Source organism: Microtus ochrogaster, chromosome 6 (genome assembly GCF_000317375.1).
Source record: "Microtus ochrogaster isolate Prairie Vole_2 chromosome 6, MicOch1.0, whole genome shotgun sequence".
In the NCBI taxonomy this organism is placed as follows: Eukaryota; Metazoa; Chordata; class Mammalia; order Rodentia; family Cricetidae; genus Microtus; species Microtus ochrogaster.
In genome coordinates this window covers 61,284,234-61,302,815 of record NC_022013.1, presented here as the reverse complement: position 1 = coordinate 61,302,815, position 18,582 = coordinate 61,284,234, and the positions used below count along the sequence as shown (strand labels likewise).

The 18,582-nt window shown below is 45.9% G+C and overlaps 1 protein-coding gene across 13 annotated transcripts in view; it reads left to right on the top strand.

Moving 5' to 3' along the window:
* Erc2 (ELKS/RAB6-interacting/CAST family member 2) overlaps window positions 1–18,582 on the top strand; it is a 907,844-nt gene that overhangs the window by 784,880 nt on the left and 104,382 nt on the right. The gene's annotated exons all lie outside the window — the stretch shown is intronic.

Below are 18,582 nucleotides of genomic sequence, written 5' to 3'. Positions count from 1 at the left end.
AGCCCATCTCTATGCCTTAGGAAAATTATGACTCAAAAGTAAGAACACGTCAAATGAGAGTGTAGCTGAGCATGTACCCAGAAAGATGAGAGTTCAGTTGAGCATGCGCCCCAAAAGATGGGAGTGTAGCTGAGCAGGTACCCAGAAAGATGAGAGTTCAGTTGAGCATGCGCCCCAAAAGATGGGAGTGTAGCTGAGCAGGTACCCAGAAAGATGAGAGTTCAGTTGAGCATGCGCCCCAAAAGATGAGAGTGTAGCTGAGCAGGTACCCAGAAAGATGGTCTGGTCAGGTGAAAAAAAACTGCAGTTTGAAAGTGTTCCTTGTACCTCCTGATGCCAACAGAAAGGCATGAGGCAACATCTTCGCTCCTAGAAGATCCACAGCCATCTCCAGGGATAAGCTCTTGGTTTTCACTGAATGGGCTGCTGCGCAGGGGAGGCAACTTGGGCATCAGAGTATTTGGGAGAAAAACTATTGACTAACTCTTGCTCTTTTCCAGCCTTTTTTCCCTTTCCCAATATTTAGGAACCTCGGCCAAGACAAAGAGCTCATTGTGTTGCTGGTACAAGTACCAGAACTAAATTAAACATTCATTGACTCTTAATTAATTATATTAAGGTTGGGCAATTCCCATTGCTTGGGGGGAAAAAAACCCTCAAATACTTAATTTACTCACGATGTGGTGTGTATTGAACTAAACCACCACAAGACAATCACTCACTCAACAGAAACTGGGGCCTTGGCCCAGGAACTAATTAGCCCCTCTGTCTCTATATATAGCTATCTTCACCAGCAAGGCCATCTGGAAGTTCTTACTTTCCAAATTCTTTCCATCTAAACCCCCCCCCCCCAACCAATCATTACTGCCGAAATTCTTTCTTTCTTATTTTGTGTTACGTGACTTCCCACTCTTACATTCACCACCCTTATCTAGATCTCGGCCCAGCTACTCTGGGTATTTACTCTCCATTTAATTTTCAAGTGGCATACCTATTTTTCTGTACTTTTCCCGGTGGCAGGGAAAATATTTATATTAAACCTAGAGGTGGTACAGCTTCCAGGTCACCTACCTGAGGTGACTGTATGTACCTACCATGGAGGCTCCTGTACTCTGTTAAGCCCCTGTGGTAGTGACTTTGATGGTTAGAGATGCGTGGTGAGTATTTGGAAGGACACAGTTTCCTCCCCCAGCTCATTGCTCAACAGGTACCTGTGAAATTTTCCCTTTGAGGAAATTCTTTCTGATCAATCAAGGTCTAATCTCTTTGGAGAGCGGAAGGCAATATAGAAGTGTCTTTGCTGATTGTATCCTCAAAGAAAGTGGCTCTACATATTTCAGTAACCCGTACCCCTTACTCTGCTTGCCAGGGACTGTCCAGCTAGTCCCACATATACCCCTCCCCTTCCTGTCACAAACCACACATTATGTTCACTTAGTCCTGGACTTCCAGATTTCTGCTCTGCTGCCAATGTACCCAGCTTATTACCCCCGAAGTCTCAGAGCCACTGTACCTGAGCTCACTACCCATACCCCCTCTCTCCAAAAGCTGATGGTTTCCCATCATGTCCATCTCAGTTTAGCTGTTGCTTCCTAAAAGGAACTACCCCGACCACACCAACCCAGGGCCGTCCACATATCCCAGGGCCTTTCTGCCACTGAGTCCTATTTTGAACTCTTCCATGGTACTTGTCACCATAGGAATTGTTGCTTTTCAACGTAGGTGCCTGTGTTCAGTAGCAGAATGTCCACTCTGTAGAGTTTACCACTGTGAGTCTAGTACTGCTGGTTGTTTTATGGCATAAATGGCTTTCTGTGTATATGTGCTTAGGATTCTTTGTCCATTTAGAATACAATCCAGAAGTAGTAATAAACAATGAATAACTCCAATAAAAACCTAACTTTAAGCTCATCTAAAGGACTTCCCTCATCACTTTTAAGCAGTGCGCTTTAAGCTGGTCCCTCTTACTTCTTAGGATTTGGAGCAAGTTTTCCAACACCACCCAAGTCTAGGCATCAAAGATGAAAGGACCTGAGCACCCCAGAGTTCGTTACTCGGGGCTTCTGATTGTTCCTCAGGTATTCAGTTCTCATCCCGCCTCACTGTCCCGCCAATGCCAAGCTTCAGCTTGCAGATTGCTCATTGGCATGAAGCAGGTAGCAAGGCCTTGGGGAGTATTGGATGCTTGTTTTATGGAGGGATATTGTCTGCAAACCTGAATAGCACTTCCTTCTAAAAGCCCTTTATGGTCAGCTACCTGTGTTTTGCTTGCTGTTTCTATCTTAAGTCGGAGAAATCCTGACAAGTTGACCTCCCAATTCTCAGTTCTAGTCATATGAAGAGTTTCCCCACATAAAAATGTTCCACAGCTTCTCCCTTTTATCAGGGCCAGCAGAACACTCTACAAAGCCCCCGTCCCCCACCCCACAAGGAATCCCACTATGTGGATGTTCAAGTCCACACTGCACCCCAACACTTCCAGTTCCCTTCCATGGTCACACTGGAGTCCACTCATTTTCTCTGGGGAAGAGAGACAACCACACCAGCCAGGGCCTGACCTGCTTTCCTCTGGAGTCCTTGGTTTTTCATCTTCTCCAACTACATTTTCAAGGTTTTGTTTCTTTGTTTGTTTGTTTTCTCCTGAGCCTGAGGACTGGGATCTAGGGAATAAGGGATTAAAGCTGGACAGGTGCTGTTGTAATCTGTCTCTTGGTTCATGCCTTGTCTTCATAAAAACCTTAAGAGTAAATACAGACGAGAAGATAAAAATCAAAGGCACAAAGAGTAAATAAAATAGAAAACAACATCAACAACAGAACAACAAGAGATAACTCAACAGGCGTAAAAGGAGAATCTTTGAGGTATTTATTAGCCATGTGAGACTGTTTAAATTTGAATCCACTAAAATTCAATAGTAACTAAAGTATAGCTCCTCTATCATACTGGTCATTTGCCAAAGAGCTCGATGGCTACGTCAAGTGGGTAGTTAGTGCTTCAGCGTTAGACGGTGCTGGCGAGCTCTGGTCTCCTGGGACAGCAAAACATTTCATTTGCACAGAAAGGTCTCCCCTTGTCCTGTTTATAGAAGAGAAAGGAGGTAAAGAAGACACGAATCCTTGTGCTAGGGTTTGGGGGTTTTGCTTGTTTGGTTGGTTGGTTGATTATGCTTTTTAAACTGGATTCAGACATTTCCTTAAAAATTACAAAATTAAGTAAAAACTAAGAGTCTGTCAGTCACTAAAAGAATGGGATCAGTAGCCGTGATGTGATTCTACCCTCTCTTCCGTGCTCGGAACAATGGCACCAGGTCCAGACGATGAACTGAATTCTAGAGAAATGTCAAGGAAGAGCGGAGCTCAGGGACTCAGCCAGCCCAGCGGTTTTGTGACCCTGCAGCTGCGTCACTTTAAGGTGCTATCTCTTCCCTCACCCACATAATTTACAGCTTTCAGCTCATAAAGGGACATTAGGTCACCAACATGGCTGATCCATTTTGTTCAGGAGATCCAGAGCAGAGGAGCTGTCTGCTAAAACAGTCGACCCAGTGAGACAAGGGAACTGAACCCACGTTTCTGTTTGTTCCGGTGTTACTAAAGGAAAATGTCTCTATTCAAAAAAATTTACCCATGGATTTGAGTCACTACACTTGAGAGAGGTAGAAGATGTGACTTTTTTATATTGTATTAATAGCAATAGAGAATATTTGTGTCCTGGTTCCCACATATACACGCATCCAGTGCCCAGTGGAGGATTCAATTCAGAAGCTAGAAAAAGGGACTCAAAAGATGTTGCCGCTTTCCCAAGGACACCTGGTTCTTATGGGTCACCCAGAATCCCTGCACAGAACCCTTCAACCTTGGCAAACCCACATTGGCTGCAAATCATGAGAAGCCATGGAGCTTCTGCCGAGGGGAATGGGTGTCTTTCCCTCTGGTAACAGTAGCAAATCTTTGAGGCCAAGGATTTTGGAGAGGTTACCTTTCTGGTGCTACCCATCCAGAAAGCCCAATAAACCACCTGTTTCCTTCTGTAATCAAAGCAATCACTGCCTTTGGACTTGATTCATTAAGGCAGCAAAGCTGGCTAGTAAAAGCTAATGTTGCATTGTAATATCCGTCTGTTACATAAGTAAGAGATGGAAAAATGATAGCCACTCAAGCAGTGAAGAGCCAGTTGGGCTGTGGGGCTCTCGGAGAAGACCCTCGGTCCGTACCCCAGCACCTCTCTTCAGCTGTGTTCTTCAACCATCTGAAGTCCTCCTGTCCGTTGAGCCCCAGGGCTGGTCACTGACAGTCATCAGCACTTGGTCATTTGCCTGATCCCCTCTGATTATGTGGCTTTTCTCAAAACCTGGTTTCCAAATACCATGAGCTTAATGGAGAGGCAAAAGCATGTATGCTCAGGGCCCTCAATGGTGGTTTTCAAGGATCAAAAAGACATGCTAAGCAAGAATTTCTCCAGCTACCCACTTCCTTAGCTGTTCATTCCAGACTTACCAGGTCACCAGGTCAGACCCAGCTTGTCTTTGTAGTTTGTATTGTGCAAGATGAACTTTGGGAAACATAGAGATGAGAAACTATTTTTTTTTTTAAAGTAACTAAAGCAGAAGTTCCTTTTTACGTTTAGATTTTTTTTTTTTTTGGCGCACACCTACTTGAGAAGAGGGTGCTCCCTAAAAAGTTTCCTCTTGCAGAAATGCAGACATGCCTTTCAGTCCCCTTGAGTTAAGGCGTGGGCTTAGAGGGATAATGTGCCCTGGCTTTAGCTTCAGTTTAAGCCTTTGTGCTGCTGACAGGGCTTAAAAAGGGCAGGTAATCACTAGTATAGTGTGTCATCTTCTCCCTCCTCCTCTTAGGAAAGAAGTACTAGCCTTTATTATTTTTTTTAAAGCAACTTAATTTCTTTTAAGCGAAAGAGAACTATCATCATTTTCCTTGAGCCTTGTATTTTCAGAAAGGAATCTACATGGAGGCAGGGTAGATGACTGACGCGGGGACACTGTGTTTCTGTTTACGCTGACACTGTGACTTCTTTGACAGACATGGAAGTACTGATGCTAGATGCCAGTGAGCCTGAAAGAGAGACCTGAGGATTGGCCACGGTCTCAGTTGCTAGCTTAGGACCACGTGCAGACTTATTGATTTATTTCTGCCTTTATCATAACCAAATGACCAAAATAGTCACCATCTTTTTCCCGCTTTAAGATGAGCCTAGCAAAAGTCCGTGTGAAATAAGCCTACTCTATTCCCATTCCGCACGGGGGAAGCTGAATTGCCAATGAGTCAGGGCCCGAGCCATGTCTGGTGGGTCTCTCAGAGGTACTGAGGGTCAGACCCTGTAGCCTCCAGACCCCGTGTAGCTCATCACCCCTGGGAGCTCCCCAGTTTTCCCCACAGAGTACCTCTTCTGGCTACTGCTTCCTGTCTGTCCTAGTATAGTTCTAGGGTGACCACCACACCTTCAGTTTCTGGGGGCTATTCCCCTGACACACAGCTGTGGGAGCCTGTCTAACCCACAGTCCCAGCCCGTCGTGACAACTCACCCATCCCCTTTCTGTTTCTAGTTGCTTAGGTTTGGTCTCCAGTGTCAAGTCCTAGTCCCTTGATGGTTCCCTGTATAGATTTTATGAATTTTCCACCACTCCCAGATAATGGGGTGTTTTTTCCTCTTATGAAAATAGTGTTCATTGCTTTTTCCCGGGTCCTTGTGATTGTGGCCTGCCATTATCCTAAATGCCCTTATTATTTCCCTAAATCATTCTCTGGAAGTCAGCTTCGAAATGTCCCCTCAGGAGCCTCCTCTGAGTTTTTGAAGCTGGCCTTGTCTCCCTCTCCTGACCTACTGAAACTCTCAGAGCCCTAGCTCACTGTCCTGAGAGACTAGCGGCCAGCATTCCTCAGACCTTCCTCTTTATTCCAGTAGTGGCCCTTGTGCAATCACCTGCATGTTTTCTGTTTGTTTATTTGTTTGTTCCCCGTTCTTCTGGTCTGCCCTTGCACGGGTTGTGGGCACCCTTACATGCCTTACCGCCTAGCGTCCTCATGACACCCCGAGCCAAAGACTGACTGACATTAGTGTCAACGGCCAGAGGACACAGAAGGGTTTTCTCTCACTCTGCAGCACGAAGCAGGCGGAGGGACATTGACCCCTGTGCTCCGTGGCTTTTTGCCATCCTCCACTACTTGCAAGGAGACTTGTACCTGAGCCTTAGGACAAAGGAAAGAAAGTTGACTCTTTTGTTCCGAGGCTTTCTGCAGGAGTGGGTCAGAGCACCTCCCTGCTCCTGGAGTAGAGCTGGAGAGTTGTGTATTGAATGAGGATGCTCGGTTTTAAAAGCTTTCCAAGTTTACATGAGTGCTGTCCAAATCCCACTCCAAGCTAGCCTGATGCTGGCACGGGGGATGCGACTCCAGCCTTCCCTGCTCCGTCCTTAAGAACACGAGCCTCTTCTATTTGTATTTAGACGCTTTCATCCTTTTTGTTACAGAACAGAGTGTAAATAAGCAAAGCTGGATATTTTACATTTTTAATAGCATCAAACACCTCCAAAATATTTTTTGAAAATTTATTTTTTGTCATTAGGTGGCTTGCGGCCTTTTGAGCCACACTGTCACTGGGTTTATAGAGCCTGTTTAAGCAGTCAGTCTGGAGAAGTGAATGGTAGCCAGTAATTTGCATTATCTGTGGTATGGATTTCTACAGGCTGTAATGTAACTTCCAAACACTATCTTTTCTTTGTGGTAGATGTTTGTTCCTGGTGTCCCCTTTCAAACAGAACTGTATTATCAGATTGTTAGGGGATGGGAGAAGCAAGTCGATTAAAGACCATTTAACTTAAAATCCAGTGTGTGTCCCCGAGTCCCTGGGGATCACATTGCACTCTGAAGTCATGCCTGTGCCACCGCCCTTCTGACTCATCCTCACCACAATGTTGCATGGTGTCAGCATGTTGTGTGTTTACCAGGTGTAACTGTGGTCGCTCCGCCTGGCTTTACAAAGAGTGCTGTTTTGATAATCAAAATTGGAGTGCTCTCTCACTCAGGAAGTGTGACCACAGTTTCAGAATGCTGGGTGCCAAGTTAGCCTGGGAGATTTACCTGGGTGTGGAGAGGCCATGGAGCAAATAGACATTGGAGGGGGTGGGGGGCAGTGGTTCCTACCCAGCTGGCTTTGGGGAAAGCCATTGTGCCTCCTCTCCTTTGACTCAGGAAGGAGAGAGAAAGTGCTTGGCTGAGGAATCCAATGCCTTGCCTTATGGCACCCTTCTGACCTCAGCTCGCCCTACTGCTACCAGTGACAAAGTGTGATGGGAAGTCCCCATGCATCCTGTCTCTTCAGAGCCACTCTTTGCTTTTGCTTTTCCTGCTGGAGATGCTCCTCCACTCAGCTGGCCTATCTGTCTCCCGGCATTTGCAAAGGCTCAAATTAGAAACGCTTCTTCTCGAGCAAGCATCTCTGACCTTCCCTTACCCTAAAGAAGCAAAGTTACTTGTAAGTGCCTTTGACATTAGTGCACATAACTGTCTCAGAGTGTGTTAACACTTGGCACCGTCATTATGAATATGTTTGCTTCTCCAGCAACACCCCCCCCCCAATTTCCTTGATCTCTCTCTATCCCTGGCCTAGCCCAGCGCCTGGAAACCAGTAGGTACCTAGGGGCTCGGTGGAAGGAAGACACAGCAGGATGTAATATCCCAGAAAGGCAGGAGCTGTAACCTGTCTGGGTGAAATCCCCCAATAAATTCCATTCTTTGTTGTCACCTCTCCCGCTTTTCAGGAGGGACTGTTCGCCCCACATGAAAAGTGAAGGCAAGGCTTCTCGTCAGAGACGCTGGGCCCTGGAAAGCATGCTATTTCCAGCTGCTTATTTAGCCAGCCTACTACTTAGGTGCTTGTTTTGTGTTGTGTTTTAATGATAGAGTGTCTCATGAGGTGTTATCTCTTCCTCTTAGGCACTGGGAGGAGAATAGGCCACCAAAAACACCAACTCTAGGAGAGGGTTTAAAGTTGAATTGTGTTTCTGTGTGAGAAGAAAAGGGGGCGAGAGGAGAGACAGGTATGGGTTATCGCGAAGCAGGGAAAATGCTTCAGAAGCTTCCTGGTGATTTTTGTATGCAGCCATCTTTCATAACCCTGTGAGATAAAAATCACCAGAAAGGGTCATAAACCACTGTCAGGGTATTTGACAAGCCCCATAGGTAGTTGTTCCAAGCCAGTAAAAGCATCTTAATTGACCCAAATGACAACAGTTACGTTATAAATATCGAGAATTTATGGCCTGAGAAGGCATAATCAAGACTCGCATCAGTTAAGTCTGCTAGGAGAAGCTTGAGGATTTAAGATAGAGCTGCAAGTTGGGGGAAATGTGATTAGCCTGAACTTTATGACACACGCCAAGCTAAGTGGATCTCAGTGCTTTCAAGTTCCTGATCCTCTGGAGTTAAAGGCAGCGGTGTGTCATAGCTGGTAAAAGCCACCCAGTCCCCTCTATACAGCTGTCATTTTATTGGCCTCGTAAAGTCTCGCATTCAGCGTGACAAATCCAAGACCATATACCTGTGAAGAGGAGATGCTTCCGATGGTGCAGAGGAAGCAGACGGTGCGGGGTTAGAGGGCAAAAACCTGTGTTAATGCCCAGGCGTCCTTGGAATCTGCAGAGTCACTGGGAAAAGCAAGTAGATGCTGGTCCCTAGATCCACATGGGCTGTGAGGAGATGCCTCCCTGTCTCTGGTTCCGGAGTACATAAAATTGAAGGCAGACTTTTAAAATGAGTTTTTGTAGCCCAACACTCTGCCTGGCTTTTGAACCAGCTGGACAATAGATTCAGATGTCTAAATCTTGGTTCATTTTCTAATTATTCTATTGGAAGAGATGTGTTCGTATCAAGCAGGGTTACCACTTTGAAAACAGGAATGAAAACAAAGCCAGCCTCGAGAAGAGTGCGTAGCTTAAATAAATTTGATAACACTGCTCAGCCACACAATTGCCCTGGGGACTCACTGGCCAGTGGAGTGGAGCTATCTTCAAGGTGAACGACAAACAGCCTAACCCCGATTTGCAGGCTCCAGATGTGACTGCCGCTTGCTTGGCCACGAAGGGCTCATGTTATATAATACTGTCATCTAGGAAGTCAGGAAACTTTCTTAAAATGACTTTAAGAACAGCGCTTCAAATAAAGTTGCAGATGAAATCCACCGAGAGGTCATTTGTGTTTGAACTGCGGAGATGAAGCTTATCCCTCATAAATCTGATCCTTCAGTAAGCAGTCTAGGGCTCTGGCAGGAGTACCTAAAACACGGATGCAGTGTTGCTCATAGGAACCCTTTCAGCTCCCTCTTACCCCATCCATTGGTCAGAAATTCTCCCCAACATTTCTACACTCAACCCTCACAGGCACCCGCGTTCTAACAGTTTCTTGGGACCAGTTAGGTTCCAAGTTCTGCGCTCCGTTTGTTCCTTCTCAGCGGTCTGCAACGTAACTTCAGTTGGGAGTGTATTTCCATCCAGATTTCCTGTGTACTTCCATAGCCTTCCACAGTGCATCTCCCAAATCTGAAACTCCATGGCTCACACTGTGGGAGCAATAGAAAAATCTGGACCTGATTAGGAGATGATGAAGCAGGGAGATGCAGGCATGTGAGGGGATCAGTGTACAAACGCATAAGCCCTGATGTAGCCCAGCCTGCTGCGAAGGACGGATCGTTTTGGGTTTGAACCCTGCTTGTACATTTCAACCTAATGAAGTCTAGCATTTGCTTTGTGTGGCGCTTGGGGAGCTTTTGGTGTTAACAGAATTCTTTTCTAAAGAAATTCCTTTGGATCCCTTCAGAATTTGTCCTGTTTCCAGGTTCCAATAGAAAAAACATGGACAAGGTTTTAATAGAAAAATAGCGCTCCAGGTTTTTCCCTTGGCTGTCTTGCTGCTCCAGGGCTGCTCTGGCTGGAGTACGGTGAGCAGGTCAGCGTGGTGGAGAATCTCAGGGCATTTGTCTCCTGGTGAAAGGGACAGGAGAAACGGGAGCGACCCAATAAGGTCACTGCTGAGAACTGAGCCTACACCTAGTGGCTCCATTTAGTTCTCATTTCTCTGGAGATTTTGTAGCAATGAAAGTCATATGTTATCATATGCGTCCTGTGTTCATGTCTCTCAGATGAAAGGAAGCAAGGCCATCCCCTGACATCTTAGACATGCCTCTCTTCCTGCTGCTGGGGAGAATGGTGGTGGTATAGTGGGTGGGGGTGGTAGGGTTTTTGGAGGGATGTATGTGTGTGTATGTGTTTTAACTAATTTCTAAAGGCAATATGTCTTAGGGTTCCTATTACTATGAAGAAATATCGTGACGAAAAACAAGTTGGAGAGAAAAGGGTTTATTCGGCTTCCACTTAACATTTCACTTAATCACTGAAGGAAGTCAGGGCAAGAACTCAAACAGGGCAGGAACCTGGAGGCAGGAACTGATGCAGAGGCCATGGAGGAGAGCTGCTTATTAGATTGTTCCTCGAGGCTTGTTCAACCTGCTTTCTGGTAGAACCCAGGACTACCACCCCAGAGTGGGACCACCTACTATGGGCTGTACCTTCCCACATTAATCACTAATTGTAGTAATAAGAGCGGCGGGGCTGCATCCCTGGCACCCGGCCGCCCACATGACTAGCTTATGACTCGAAATAATTACACAGACACTGTATTCTTTTAAGCACTGCTTGGCCCATTAGCTCTAGCCCTTACTGGCTAATTCTGATATCCCTATCAACCCATTTCTAATAAACTGTAGCACCGGTCTTACCAGGAAGATTCTAGCCTACGTCCATCCTGGGTCGGAGCTTCATTGTGCATGTCTGCCCGGGAGAGGGGAGCATGGCTTCTCTGAGGCATCTGCCCCCGAGAGGAGAGCTGTCGAGTCTGAGCTCACTTCCTCTTCCTCCCAGCATTCTGTTCTGTTTACTCCTCCCACCTATGTTTTTTTTTTTGGTTTTTCGAGACAGGGTTTCTCTGTGGTTTTGGAGCCTGTCCTGGAACTAGCTCTGTAGACCAGGCTGGTCTCGAACTCACAGAGATCCGCCTGCCTCTGCCTCCCGAGTGCTGGGATTAAAGGCGTGCGCCACCACTGCCCGGCTCCCACCTATGTTTTAACCTATGAGGGCCAGCCAAGCAGTTTCTTTATTTTTTTTTAACCAATGACCTTCCTTTATCAACTAATTAAGAAAATGCCCTATAGGCTTGCCTATAGTTCAGTCTTACAGAGGCATTTCCTCAGTTAGTTTCCCTCCTTCCAATAACTATAGCATGTATCAAGTTGACATAAAACTAGCCAGCATACAATCTATATTTATTATTAAAAATTTTTAAATAATTGGAGCTGGGAAGATGGCTCAGTAGGTAAAGGTGTTTGTGGCCAACCCTGAGGACCTGTGTGATCACTGTTGCCCACACTGTAGCAAGAAGGAGTTGACTCCCACAAGTAGACCTCTGACCTCCAGGTGCATGTGTGCTCCCCTTCTCCATGTCACCCACACAAATAAAAACAAAATAAGAAAGTTTTGAATAATTGAAATGTTCAGTGGCAGAGGGTTTGCCTAGCCCAGCACTGCAAAAGTTAACCGGTGATCAATTAATACAAGTCCCAGTATAAGAAAGCAAAACTTCCCTCAAATCTACCTCATAGAAATACTAACATTTCAGGGAACTGTGTGTCTTTTTAGTTTTTCTATATAAAGCCTTATTTAAAAAAAAGAATGAGGTTATATTATGAAAATTCACAAAACTGCTCTTTACAGTTCACACACACATTGTATGCCTTTCCAAGTTGATGTGTGTGTGCCTCCAACACCGCTGGCTTTGCCTATCCAGACCTTGTTAAAATGCCTCCTGTGGAAGTTCCTTGTGCTTGACCTTTATTTGTTTATCCTATCCTTCTTTAGAATAAATTCGGAAAGTGAAATTTCACATTGATACAGGCAAACGTTGTGAACCAGCTTCCCGGGAGGCCACGCCCCCACTTCCGGTATCCAGTGTGCCCGCCTGGTCTTCCTATTCTTCTTCAGTTTAATTCTAACAAGTGTGGAGTGCTTGGATTTCCTACCCCAGTCTCCCGAGTTGTTGTAAATTAACAGAAACAGCCACAAAGCGAAACCTCCAAGTCCCTTGTGGAAGTAGAGAGTACTGGGGACCCTCCCCCATCACCAGTGTGGTCTTCTCTCACCTGTCACTATGGTCACTTAAACTCAGAGACCTGGGGGAGAAGATGGCTTTCTTTTGGAGGTCAGATTGGTGTCTTCAGTCAGTGAGGGGAAATTCCCAGTGCTGGGAATAAGCAGGGCCCGCCACCCTCACTTCAGCCTTTACAAACACCCGAAGGAAAGCTTGGCTAATGGCTGAATTTTTGCTGGCCATACGTTTTAAATCTGGGATTTCTTAGTCATTGAAGGGTTGGGGCTCAGGCCCTTTTATCCTTTTATTAGTGAATTCACTGAAGTGTAGGCAGACAGAAAACGTTCAAGTGGCCACAGATAAACTTGTTAAATCCCTGGGAGTCTTTCCTTCTTGCTCTGGGAGTTTATCATCTTGGTGGAGTTAAAAGGCAATTAGGCCTGTAGGTCTTTGCTGGTTTGTTTATTGGCGTTTTACACATGGGTGTTGAAGAGACAGGGGCCTATTCCCTATTCCAATCCTGGTGGCCAGAAGGGAAGGAGACCTTAGCCCAGCAATGTAGGGCTCCTTGCAAAACAGCCTTGGCCGAAAGCTGGAGGGAAATCATTTAAATACAGTACCTGTTCCCCACAAAGCTCATTGTTGCTGGAAAATGCGGTCTGCTGGCTCCATGCTGTCTTCCATTTCCTGGGAAATGGTTTTATGGAGGGGCGTTTGATGAAAAAGTTCCTTCAAACTGTTGCTGCCCCCAAGGTGTTAGAGAAGGTGGGGGTGTCCTGGGAGTGTGCTTTCCAGGTCTCTGAAGTGCACACACTCACCATAAAGGAATGCCAGCAGTTTGAAAGTGGCTGGGGGGCAGATTTCCTCTCAGCACCCTGCCCCCCTGCTTCTCCCAGTCTCTCCAGCCAAGCTGGACTTGGAAAAAGTCATCAAATTAATCTTGGCATTCTCCACAACTTCTCCCTCTGTCCTCTTCCTCGCATGGGCCCATTGCCTTTAGCCTACAATCCTGTGAGGGAAGCCTCACACTCAGCTAAAGCCTACCCCTGGTTAACATTCACGCCTTAGCCAAGTGACATGGCTCCTTCTGCAAACCCATCCTAGAAATCTGACTCTCCCTCCTATCAACATGGGCACTTAGTAGAAGCCATGCTTACGTCTGCAGCTGGGTGTGCTCAGTCGTTTAAACACAGACTGATGAGACTAGGAGGTGGCTCTGGGTGTGACCTAAGTCAGGTCCCCAGCACGGCATAAAAAGCAAAGAACGGTGACACACATCTGGATTCCCTTCACAGGAGAACCCTGGAGACTCCCTGGCCAGCCAGTCTAGCTGAACCAGCAATTTCCCGGTGAGGTACGAGACCTTGTCTCAAAAATGTAAGGTGGATGAAAAGTGAGACAGCTCAGCGGGTAAAGGTCCTTGCCACCAAGCTTGATGACCTGCGTGCAGTTCTAGAAACCCACGTGGTAGAAGGCCAGATTGTCCTCTGATTTTCACACATTCGCTTTGGCACACATGTGACCATACACTCATGCACATACAAAAACAAAACAAAATGTAAAACGGGAAGAACAATCGAAGACATCCCATGTAACCTCTGGTCTCCATATACACTCACCACATACATGTGCACACACACACAACCACACAAACAAGTACACGCTCAGAAACCCTTGCCTGTCACACACAGACACACACGCACTCATGCACACAGTGTACTTGTGCACACACATGCACGTACACAGACTCATACACAGACACACAGCGTGAAGAGTCATGTTCTCTTGAATGTGATCTTGGGTTCTCTGTTCTAACTTTGTGAGTACAGTCACCTTCGGTCTCTGTAAAATAAGGACGAAGACGGCCTCTTCCGTGCTGATTTGAGAAACGAAGTGTGCACATGTTTATCATGGCACATGAGACAGTCGGTGGGGGGGTTGTTATTCTTTAAATGTGCTTTATCTGACACACAGATGTCGTGTGGTGAGTGCGTGTAAACACGTAGTCATGAGACAGTTACCTTGAAAAAAAAGGAAACTTAGCTATTTTTGATCTTACCCACGTAGGGTTCACTGAAGTAAAGAAGCCCCATCTGGGTAGAGAGACAATTGTTGCCCCTGTCGAAGATACCTGGAATGGAAGGGCTTGAGTGTGCTGTGTTCACCGTCAGTGGTGCTCCTTTCTGAGGCAGCCACTCCTTATTAAAATCCCGGTTCTTCAGAGTTGGCATCCTGCCTTAATTCTCTCCACCAAAGAAAACACAATAGATAACTGCGCCTTTTATTCCCAATGTGACCCTCCACATTCTGAAACTAATTTGCCATTGAATCTTGCCAGCCTCTGCTGGAGGACTTCCTCTCGCTAAGTAATGTGGTTCTGATTAAGGACATCCTATAAGGTCCAGGAGGACAGCCTGGGAAGGAAATGGGTCTGAGACAGGGAGAATTCAAATGGATTTCTCGATGCTAGTGGGACAAGCAGTGTTGAAGATGGAACGTGGAGGGAGCTTCTCCTTAGGAAGACGGGCGCAGAGAAGAGAAGAAAAGCAAATGGCTGACAAATTGGCATCTTTTATGCAAAGCTGACAGGCAAGCAGGCCTCTTAGCAGAAAGAGGATATGCAGAACCCTGAGGCCAAATGGCAGGCAGCGGGCTTTTTGAAGTCCCTGCCTGCAGGCCACTTCTAACAGCAAGACTTCAGCTGTATGGCCTCCTCATAAAGATAGGAAAACTTACTTTTCAACTCAAATATCATAGTTCAAAAGTGACATTTCATTTCCCTCCCTAGTGCACGCACCGAGGCAGACTTCCATACTGCATAGAAGCAGGCTGGGTTTTAAGCTCTGTGGTGCTAGCAGCTGAGTTGCAAATACTAAACTTTGCCTGATTCCACAGAGGTTGAGAGCCCCCTCTTTGGCCCTGCTAAGCACCGACTGGCCTCTGCCCTCACTAGAGGGTAACTCAGGAACTTGGGAGACCCCATTTGCTCCTGCTGGCCTGGCAGGGGTGGGGGGTGGGAGAGCATCCATCGCAGGGAAGACCGAAGTGTTACTGAATGGGCAGTGGGACTTCAGAGACCATGGAGTTTCTTTACCAAATACCTAAGAATCAACTAATAGTTGGAACTCTAATATGATTTTCTTGTTAATCTCTGTCAAAGCATGAAATCCGATATGTTAACCATGACTAAGCCGTGAAATTTGTCAACTTTGTCCGTAATTTACACAAGCTCTCTATTTTTTTCCCCCTTAAGTCTTCACACAAAGTGGAGAACATTACTTCCCAGCAGCCCTTAGTACCCTTTGACAAGCAGGAACAGGGGCTATGCGTTTCTCATGCTGTTCAGGATCTAGGGCAGAAAAAGATAAAACCAGAACAACGAGGTCCTTGAGGTGATGACCGTGAAGGGACTACATTGCTTAGATGTCAGCGAGTACTAATAAACGTTCGAATTAGTTTTATGGTTCATGTCAATGGACATAATAATAAACTTCCTTAAAGTGGCAGATTGTCTTGAGGAAAAATAAATGGATAAAACATGCATTATTTCTTGTTTAGTTTCCATTATAGGTTGTATGATTAATCTCTTCAAGCCAGTATGACTATAGAGCTCTCTGCATTGACTATGTAAGTAAAGTTGTGTAAGGCATTTAACTGACCCCTGCCCCTGGCTGTTTTCTTCCCGAAAACTAGCTGAGTCTAATTTGTAGATGTCTTTAAACTCTGTGAGGCTTAGAGCTGGACACACCTGTTCTTCGGCCATTGAGCCTATTACCTAATTCAAACAGTTTCTGTGTTTGGTCACTTGGTTACCCCCAAAGAAAGTTAACTTCATAAAACTGAAGTCAGGTGGAGGACCAGCAGCCAGTTTGGAGCGGTAGACAGCTTGCCCTGTGAGGAAAGGCCAGCAGCTGGCAAGAGGAAAGGAGTGTTGGTGAATGGGAAAATGGTCAGGCTGGGATGTCGTTCTCTTCTGTCCCTGCCAAATGTTTTCTCTTAGACTCAAAGAAAAATGTCCCAGAACCTCCCCAACTGTGTCCTGACCTCTGTGCTGCAGATGCGGGATCCGATAATCAGATGATTTAGAACTAAGACTGCTTTGTTGACTTCGGTCACCACATAGCCAGTGTTTAAAAGAAAAAAAAAAATTTAATACAAAATCTTGGGCAGTGCTCCAGAACCTAAGAGAGCCCTTCCCAGAAACCTGGCTGCTGCGTCTGAAGGACATGACCTGTGCAAACAGTCAAGCTGGCCTGTTCATTCCCCAACAATGAAACCAGAGCCCATGGAGCCCAGCGAGTTGCTCCATTGTTCAGCTGATAGACCGTTCATAGCCATGTCTTCCTGCTTTAGTTCCTCACCGTGGCCCCAGCTTCTTCCATCCACACTCAAATAAGAGGGAGAACGACCAAGGCAGAGAACGTGGCGGTTCATGTAGCCAGTCCCCCTGGAAGCCTCTTGGACCTTAAATGGCCTGTGGATATCCTGGGCTCTATGAAGCTCACGCTGCTTCCAAAGTAATGCTTTGTAAAGGAGTGTAACTGTAAAGTAACTTTCTTAAGGGGAAGGTCCACAACTTTTACCAAATGCTCTCAAATCTGTGACCCCCCCCCCAAAAGGGTCAAGAATGACTTCCCTATAATTTGTGCCCCTAAAAGTCACTTTTCCTGTTCTGATTGCGAGTTACAGGGCTAAGGATTACATTCACTTTAACCATTCAAGGCAAATGTGGCATATGATCCTCTGAGTGCCTGAGGTCCCAGGCATTCTGGTAAAACAGCATTGAGCTGTGAATTCCTTAAGTTGTCACTGTGGCTGAACTCTATCGAGAGCCAGGTTCTGACTCTCTTTGAGCTGAGACACTTCAAATCTACCGAGATAGTTCAGGTTTCTTTGTAATATCCCATTCATTCTGAGCCACAAACAATCATTTCTTGGCTTAATTCTGCTTTGGTCTTGGATTAGGATTGCCATATTTAGCAAGCATAGGAGGGCTTGGGAGTGTTAGAGCAATTGGCTGGGTTAAAAGCATGTTCTGTTCGCAGAAGAACTCTGGTTCAGCTCCCAATGTCCACATGGAAGCTCCCAACAAGCTGTAAGTCCCGTTTGAAAGGGTACGAACACCCCTTTTTAGTCTCCTCAGGGACCAGGCAAGCATGTGGTGCACACACATACATGGAGGCAAAACAGCCAGATGTATAAGAAGTATTGCTGCCGGGCGGTGGTGGCACACGCCTTTAATCCCAGCACTCGGGAGGCAGAGGCAGGCGGATCTCTGTGAGTTCGAGACCAGCCTGGTCTACAAGAGCTAGTTCCAGGACAGGCTCCAAAGCCACAGAGAAACCCTGTCTCGAAAAACCAAAAAAAAAAAAAAAAAAGAAGAAGTATTGCTATTTAAATAAAAGATATATGAAATGTAAAAACATAAATAAAAAATAAAAAGTAAATAAATAAATGTAAAGTCCTGGGGCTTGAGAGCTGACTCAATGGAGAAGAGCCGAAACTTTCCTGGTAGTTCAGTTCCCAGCATTAACGTCAGGCAACTTGCAACCTCTAGCCCTAGTTCCAGAGAAGCCAGTGGCTTTGACCTACACACACACACACACACACACACACACACACACACACACACACTTTAGAATTTTTTAAAAAGCATTTTTCTTTTAGCCCTAGAACTTTCGTTGCAGAAATTAGACAACATTTTCAGTAAACAGTGACAGGACTGGGGATTGGGGCAGGGACCATAGAAATGTTTTAAAACTGGTATTGATTTACTCAAAATCATTGAACTTCACACTCAAGAGTATGAACTTGATAATAAATTACATTTCAGAAAATTATTAGAAACTTAAGGCTAGCATTGTTTAGTTTTTCTTTATTAATATGATAAAAGCCATAAATCTGTGCCCCAGAATCAAACTCTTAGGGATCTGTGCTATAATTTTGTAAAATTTCTGGGTCTGGAGAAGCTCATTGCCAGATGCCAGCTGATGTGCCACTTGGGATTCTGTCCGCTGCTGGGCAGTGGCAGTGAGAGTCCACGCTAGCCCCAGTATAAAGCTGTGTCTTTGGGTAGTCTCCTGTTGTTGGCTCTAATAGTGTTCTATGGGGGATCTGTGCCTCTCATACAGACAGCACATCAGGGGGCAATACTTGTTCTGTGGGTGAGATAGAGCCCTGGGCTTGTTTAAGGAGCTGAAGTACATTCCTACTGAAGCAGACACTCCCTCCTTAACTTCTTGATACAAACCAGGCGTGTCTGTGTACCATTCCTGCAGGCTTACCTAGGACGCCCCTTTATCGACACCCACAGAACTCACTGTGTGACTTTAGTGTCAGGTCCTCTGAGGGGCACAAATGGGCCAGAATGTGGGATAGGAAGGGTGTTGAGTGGACACACTGGTCTACAAGAACACGGTACATATGAAGG